We start from the raw sequence: 8,053 nt of genomic DNA, 5'->3' as shown, positions 1-8,053 counted from the left end.
TTCTCTCATGTATTAAGTTATATTTAGACTTTTTATATTGTTAATATAAAAGTACTCCCCGAAAGGGTGTTTTTCTTTTTTTTTAACTTTCTTCCTTCCATACTAATGGTGAGTTTGAGACAACATTGTATTGCAGATATTATTATTATTATTATTATTATTATTATTATTATTATTATTATTATTTGTATATTTATCAATTTATTTATATACTTGCTGGTCTACGCAAGGATATATAACTCCTCTATCTACGTGTTAATGAATTTACAATTTTCCAGCTTTATGAGCTGTGCGTGGCCAACTGTAGGTGATACTCTAGTCAGTTCTTTTTAGTGAGGCAGATTTGCACCGACTCGCAGGGGTGCCCTTTTAGCTTGGAAAAGTTTCCTGATCGCTGATTGGGTGGACAAGATAATTATACCCAATCAGCTGCAAGGAAACTTTTCCGAGCTAAAAGGGCACCGCTGCGAGTCGGTGCAAATGCGCCTCATTGAAAAAAATTGAGTATAATGATTGTTTCTATCGTAAATTCTTAAACTCTCTACAGTATGGCTTTATGCCTTGATTTTTTTTCTCCTAAAGGTTGTTCAATCTATTAAGCTAAACGGACAAGTCCATTGAACGATCTCTCTCTCTCTCTCTCTCTCTCTCTCTCTCTCTCTCTCTCTCTCTCTCTCTCTCTCTCTCTCTCGCATACGCACCACGCCCTTTTCCGATTAGGAAGGACGAGTAAGCGGTTTGTTTGACATACAATGTTATTCTTCATTTAGTTGTTATTATTAACTTACATTAATATTCGATATCTCTATTATAAGGTTTTGGTGCTGTTATTTTTGTTAATGTTGCTGTTATTGTTTTCGTTGTTGGTAATAAATTAGGCTGGTTAATCTTTTTAATAATAATAATAATATAATTATTATTAATAATAATAATAATAATAATAATAATAATAATAATAATAATAATAATAATAATAATAATAATAATAATAATAATATTTGTTAGTATACATTTTTGGAAAAATATATTTTATTATTATTATTAATATTATTATTGTTATTATTATTATCATTATTATCATTATTATCATCATTATTATTATTACTTGCTAAGCTACATCCCTAGTTGGAAAAGCAGGATTCTATAAGCACAAGGGCTCCAACAGCGAAAATAGCCCAGTGAGAAAAGGAAATAAGGTTTTAAATAAACTACAAAAGAATTAATTAACAATAGAATACAAAAATTTAAGAACCTTAGCAACATTAGAATAAATCTCGTATGTAAACTATAAAACCTTTAGAACACAAGAGGAAGAGAAATAACATTGAATAGTGTGCCTGAGGGTACCTCAAGCCATGGTACAGAGGCTATGGCACTACCCAAGACTAAAGAACAGTGGTTTGTTTTGGGAGTGTCTTTCTAGCAGAGCTGCTTACCATAGCTAAAGAGTCTCTTCTACCCTTACCATGGGGGAAAGTAGCCACTGAACAATTACATTGCCTCGTATATTATTTAATTAATTTGCTTTTGTACCATAACATAATTAGTAAGTGATTATAAAGCATTTAATGAATGGGTTTATCACAATATTAGTAATAATATAGGACACTTAGGATTCCTCCTACTTCTATGGCTGTATTCATTACCTTCGCCAACGAAGTTTTGAAGGAGGTTATGATGTACTCTTTTTTTTTTTTTTTTTTTTTTTTTTTGCGTACAGCTTCATTGCCACAATTTTAGTCGTAGATTAATGAAACTTGCAGGCATTAACTGTTATGTAAAAGATGGAAATTATTAGATTTTGAGCGAAGAAGAATCCAGTGTTGTCAGGTGTATGAAGACAGAGGAGAATACGTAATGAATAGGATAGGCTATTCGGTGTATGTGTAGGGAAAAGGAAAATGAGCCGAAACGAGAGAGAAGGATTCAGTGTAGTACTGTCTGGCCAGTCAAAGGATCCCATACCTCTAGTGGTAGTGCAAAGAAATAAAATATGAGAAAATAATTAGGAATAGGCCAGGCTATTCGGTGTATGTGTGGACATGAAGAAAATAATCCGAAACCAGAGAGAAGAATCCAATGTAGTACTGTCTGGTCAGTCAAAGGAGCCCGTAACTCTCTAGTGGTAGTGCGAAGAAATGAAGTATGGGAAAATTATTCGAAAAAAAGGTTTTACAATCTCTCTCTCCACGTGCGCGCGCGCACACACACACACACACACACACACACACACACACACACACACACACCATGCAAGGGGCCTCTCAATCTTCTCGTCCATATTGGAACAAGTTTTCGAAAAGTGACTCAATTTTTTTCTGTGAATCTTCCCTCTAGAACTTCCATCGATACATCAATATCAACGAAGGGGGAATGCCGAAAAAGAAGGAAGGGTCGAGAAGACTTTGAAAATCAAAAATATAGAGCAACAGAAATTGCTGTAGAGACGTTATCAATGGAAGGTTGCTTAATGTTATTGTGTGAGGGCTGAGATAAGTTCTTGTGCCATTTGTGGATGATATTATATATCTCTTGTGTTCATGATGCTTCCGTGGAAGAGGATAATGACCTATCTATCTGTATAGATATTTATCTATCTATCTCCTTATCCGTAGACGTAAACAGCAACAACGAACATATGCGATTTTAGTCTATTGCAGACAAAGGTCTCAGATATATCCTTATTCATGTCTTTGGTTTGCTCAGTTTTCGTAACCACTCTTGCCATATATATATATATATATATATATATATATATATATATATATATATATATATATATATATATATAAAATATATATATATATATATATATATATATATATATATATATATATATATATATATATATATATGTATATATATACATATATATATACAGTATATACATATATATATATATATATATATATATATATATATATATATATATATATATATATATATATATATGTATATATATATATATATATATGCGTGTGTGCGAGCGCGTGTGCGTGCGTTCGTGCGCGCGTGTGCGTGTGTTCGTGCGTGCGTGCGCGCGTGTGGCCATTTATATCCTTTCATATGTTAATATTAGTTACCTACAATATTTATATCTTCCTTTATTCCCAAGGATATTCCTTATCTACGACTATCCTCTCTATCCATGAAGACTTTTCCGTATCTTCCTTAACACCGTCCCTCTTAAGAAAGACCAAAGAAAGACGATGTCATAGGCCGGGGGCTTGTATCCTTATGTCAGTCGTCCTTTCTTGTACTCAATGACTAATTTTTTCGCCCCCCCCCCCTTTTTTTCTTTTTTTTATTTTTTAAATAGACATTTTGGATCCATTTATACACAGGTCTATATAACGGGGGGTGTTTGGGGGTGAAATGTGGTGTCATTAGCCCGTAGACTTTGTATCATTCACCCAAATGTAATGTAAGATTTTCTCGTATGAATTCATTCTCGAGTTTAAAAATTGATTGCAATTACTTCATATTTCACAACTTTTTCACCTTTTTCTACATTCCTCCTCCTCCTTCTCCTCCTTCCTCCTCCTCTATTTTTCAATTTCTCTTGTCACAATTTCTCATTCTCATCTCCTTATCTGTTTTGATCCATTATATTATTTCAGATAGATAGTGGCTTTAAAAAAACAAGTAAATGAAATGTGGTGGCATTATCCCGTAGAATTATATACCGTTCACCCAAATCTAATGTAAGATTTTCTCGAATGAATTTATTCTCGTTTAAAAATTGATAGCAATTACTTCATATTTCACAACTTTTTCCACCTCTTTACACATTCCTCCTCCACCACCTTCCTCCTCCTCTATCTTCAATTTCTCTTCACTATTCCTTATTTACATCTTTCTTATTTTGATCCATTCTATTATTTCAGATATATAGTGGCTTTAAAAAAAAACAAGTAAATGAAATGTGGTGGCATTACCCCGTAGATTATCTCGTATGAATTTATTCTCGTTTAAAAATTGTTTGCAATTACTTCATATTTCACAACTTTTTCCACCTCTTTATACATTCCTCCTCCTGCCATTTTTCCTCCTCCTCCCCATCCTCCTCCTCTATCTCCAACTTCTCATCATCTTCTTCCCTTCCCGGGTGCGTGAGATGACTTCCGAGGCGCGTGGGGTCCTTGAGCCGAGTTGCCCCCCAGGGAGGACGTTCAGTCAATTAGCTATCAAAACACATGGAAGACATTTTTAATGATAGTGCTCCCACACACACTTTTGAGGCTCGAATTGAATATTTGCTTTGAGTTCCTTGCTGATTTACTTTCATTTTCACAGAGGTTACTTTCAAAGGTATTTTTCATCGTAAATGAATGTTTTATTATTGGTCGAGTAATGGAAGATGCAAACCAAACTATTTTTTTTATTACCTAAGTCATTCTGAAGTTTAGAAATGAATGATCTTTAGGTTACTCGTGTTAGGGCCTTGCCCCTAAATACCATAAGGTCACGTTTGTGTTAACTAGTGACAGGCTTAATCAAGGTAGTGTCGAGCAATATGTGGGGGATTACATCACACACACAAATATATATATCCATCCATCCATATACCAAAGGCACTTCCCCCAATTTTGGGGGGTAGCCGACATCAACAAGAACAAAACAAAAAAGGGGACCTCTACTCTCTATGTTCCTCCAGCCTAACCAGGGACTCAGCCGAGTTCAGCTGGTACTGCTAGGGTGCCACAGCCCAACCTCCCACATTTCCACCACAGATGAAGCTTCATACTGCTGAGTCCCCTACTGCTGCTACCTCCGCGGTCATCTAAGGCACCGGAGGAAGCAGCAGGGCCTACCGGAACTGCGTCACAATCGCTCGCCATTTATTCCTATCTCTAGCACGCTCTCTTGCCTCTCTCACATCTATCCTCCTATCACCCAGAGCTTTCTTCACACCATCCATCCACCCAAACCTTGGCCTTCCTCTTGTACTTCTCCCATCAACTCTTGCATTCATCACCTTCTTTAGCAGACAGCCATTCTCCATTCTCTCAACATGGCCAAACCACCTCAACACATTCATATCCACTCTAGCCGCTAACTCATTTCTTACACCCGTTCTCACCCTCACCACCTCGTTCCTGACCCTATCTACTCGAGATACACCAGCCATACTCCTCAGACACTTCATCTCAAACACATTCAATTTCTGTCTCTCCATCACTTTCATTCCCCACAACTCCGATCCATACATCACAGTTGGTACAATCACTTTCTCATATAGAACTCTCTTTACATTCATGCCCAACCCTCTATTTTTTACTACTCCCTTAACTGCCCCCAACACTTTGCAACCTTCATTCACTCTCTGACGTACATCTGCTTCCACTCCACCATTTGCTGCAACAACAGACCCCAAGTACTTAAACTGATCCACCTCCTCAAGTAACTCTCCATTCAACATGACATTCAACCTTGCACCACCTTCCCTTCTCGTACATCTCATAACCTTACTCTTACCCACATTAACTCTCAACTTCCTTCTCTCACACACCCTTCCAAATTCTGTCACTAGTCGGTCAAGCTTCTCTTCTGTGTCTGCTACCAGTACAGTATCATCCGCAAACAACAACTGATTTACCTCCCATTCATGATCATTCTCGTCTACCAGTTTTAATCCTCGTCCAAGCACTCGAGCATTCACCTCTCTCACCACTCCATCAACATACAAGTTAAACAACCACGGTGACATCACACATCCCTGTCTCAGCCCCACTCTCACCGGAAACCAATCGCTCACTTCATTTCCTATTCTAACACATGCTTTACTACCTTTGTAGAAACTTTTCACTGCTTGCAACAACCTTCCACCAACTCCATATAACCTCATCACATTCCACATTGCTTCCCTATCAACTCTATCATATGCTTTCTCCAGATCCATAAACGCAACATACACCTCCTTACCTTTTGCTAAATATTTCTCGCATATCTGCCTAACTGTAAAAATCTGATTCATACAACCCCTACCTCTTCTAAAACCCCCCTGTACTTCCCAGATTGCATTCTCTGTTTTATCCTTAATCCTATTAATCAGTACTCTACCATACACTTTTCCAACTACACTCAACAAACTAATACCTCTTGAATTACAACACTCATGCACATCTCCCTTACCCTTATATAGTGGTACAATACATGCACAGACCCAATCTACTGGTACCATTGACAACACAAAACACACATTAAACAATCTCACCAACCATTCAATTACAGTCACACCCCCTTCCTTCAACATCTCAGCTTTCACACCATCCATACCAGATGCTTTTCCTACTCTCGTTTCATCTAGTGCTCTCCTCACTTCCTCTATTGTAATCTCTCTCTCATTCTCATCTCCCATCACTGGCACCTCAACACCTGGAACAGCAATAATCTCTGCCTCCCTATCATCCTCAACATTCAGCAAACTTTCAAAATATTCCGCCCACCTTTTCCTTGTCTCCTCTCCTTTTAACAACCTTCCATTTCCATCTTTCACTGTCTCTTCAATTCTTGTGCCGGCCTTTCTTACTCTCTTCACTTCTTTCCAAAACTTCTTCTTATTCTCTTCATATGACTGACCCAGTCCCTGGCCCCACCTCAGGTCAGCTGCCCTCTTTGCCTCACGTACCTTGCGCTTTACTTCCACCTTTTTCTCTCTATATTTTTCATACTTCTCTATACTATTACTCTGCAGCCATTCTTCAAAAGCCCTCTTTTTCTCTTCCACTTTTACCTTCACTCCTTCATTCCACCATTCACTGCCCTTCCTCATGCTGCCTCCAACAACCTTCTTGCCACATACATCACTTGCAATCCCAATCACACAAAGACAAGAGCTTGGGTCCGTCTAAATGTGCAAAATTTATCAATATATATATATATATATATATATATATATATATATATATATATATATATATATATATATATATATATATATTGATAAATTTTGCACATTTAGACGGACCCAAGCTCTTGTCTTTGTGTGATTTCGCCTGTGGCTCTGATCCCGAGGTCGTTAAGAGAATCCAGACATTAATGTATCAAAAATATATATGGCTTATTTGAATATATATATATATATTTATATATATATATATATATGTGTGTGTGTGTGTGTGTGTGTGTGTGTGTGTGTGTGTACACATACAGGTGGGTGCGTATGGAAAATATATTTGTTTCACTAGGCCCAATGATCTTATAAAGTTTAGACTTCACAAGTTTTAGATATGCTAATTAATACAACATATGACTTTAAGTATTAAGGTTATGTATATGTGTGTGTACGTACTACGCAGCAAGCTACACGACTAATAGCTCAGCACCTGTGTAAGCCATGTGGCGTGACGCGATGTTGTTTTGACATGTTTTAACATTTCAGTGTGTCTATGACGATGACGCAATGGCTCGAATGTATTTAGACGAATTTTTGTACATTGGTAGTTATTTGTAATCGCCAGTTGACAACAGAGTTGGTGACACGATCCCTGTTTAGTAAGGTTAGTCTGTTTGTGCGTGTTTACACTGATTTGACTATTTGGGTTTGGTGAATCATTTCTGTTGTTGTTGTTGTTGTTGTTGTTGTAGTTTTGATTTCAGCAACTAAGGAGTTTGGAGTTAGATTCTCTCTCTCTCTCTCTCTCTCTCTCTCTCTCTCTCTCTCTCTCTCTCTCTCTCTCTCTCGTGGATAAGTGAAGAGAGAAAGGTTTATCTTGAATTATTTTTTGTTTCTGTTAATATATATATATATATATATATATATATATATATATATATATATATATATATATATATATATATATATATATATATATATATATATATATACATTATATTTATGTATACATGCATACATACATACATACGTACATTCATACGTAAAGATATATATCATTCCCGAGTCTCTCTCTCTCTCTCTCTCTCTCTCTCTCTCTCTCTCTCTCTCTCTCTCTCTCTCTCTCTCTCTCTCAAAATTAAAGGAAATTGTGTAGTATTTGAGTCGTGCAATAATCATTAGTCTTTTATGATAATTGTAAACTTATCGTGTGTT

Source organism: Palaemon carinicauda, chromosome 29, assembly GCF_036898095.1.
Source record: "Palaemon carinicauda isolate YSFRI2023 chromosome 29, ASM3689809v2, whole genome shotgun sequence".
Classification (NCBI taxonomy): Eukaryota; Metazoa; Arthropoda; class Malacostraca; order Decapoda; family Palaemonidae; genus Palaemon; species Palaemon carinicauda.
Note: the sequence above shows the minus strand (reverse complement) of the source record.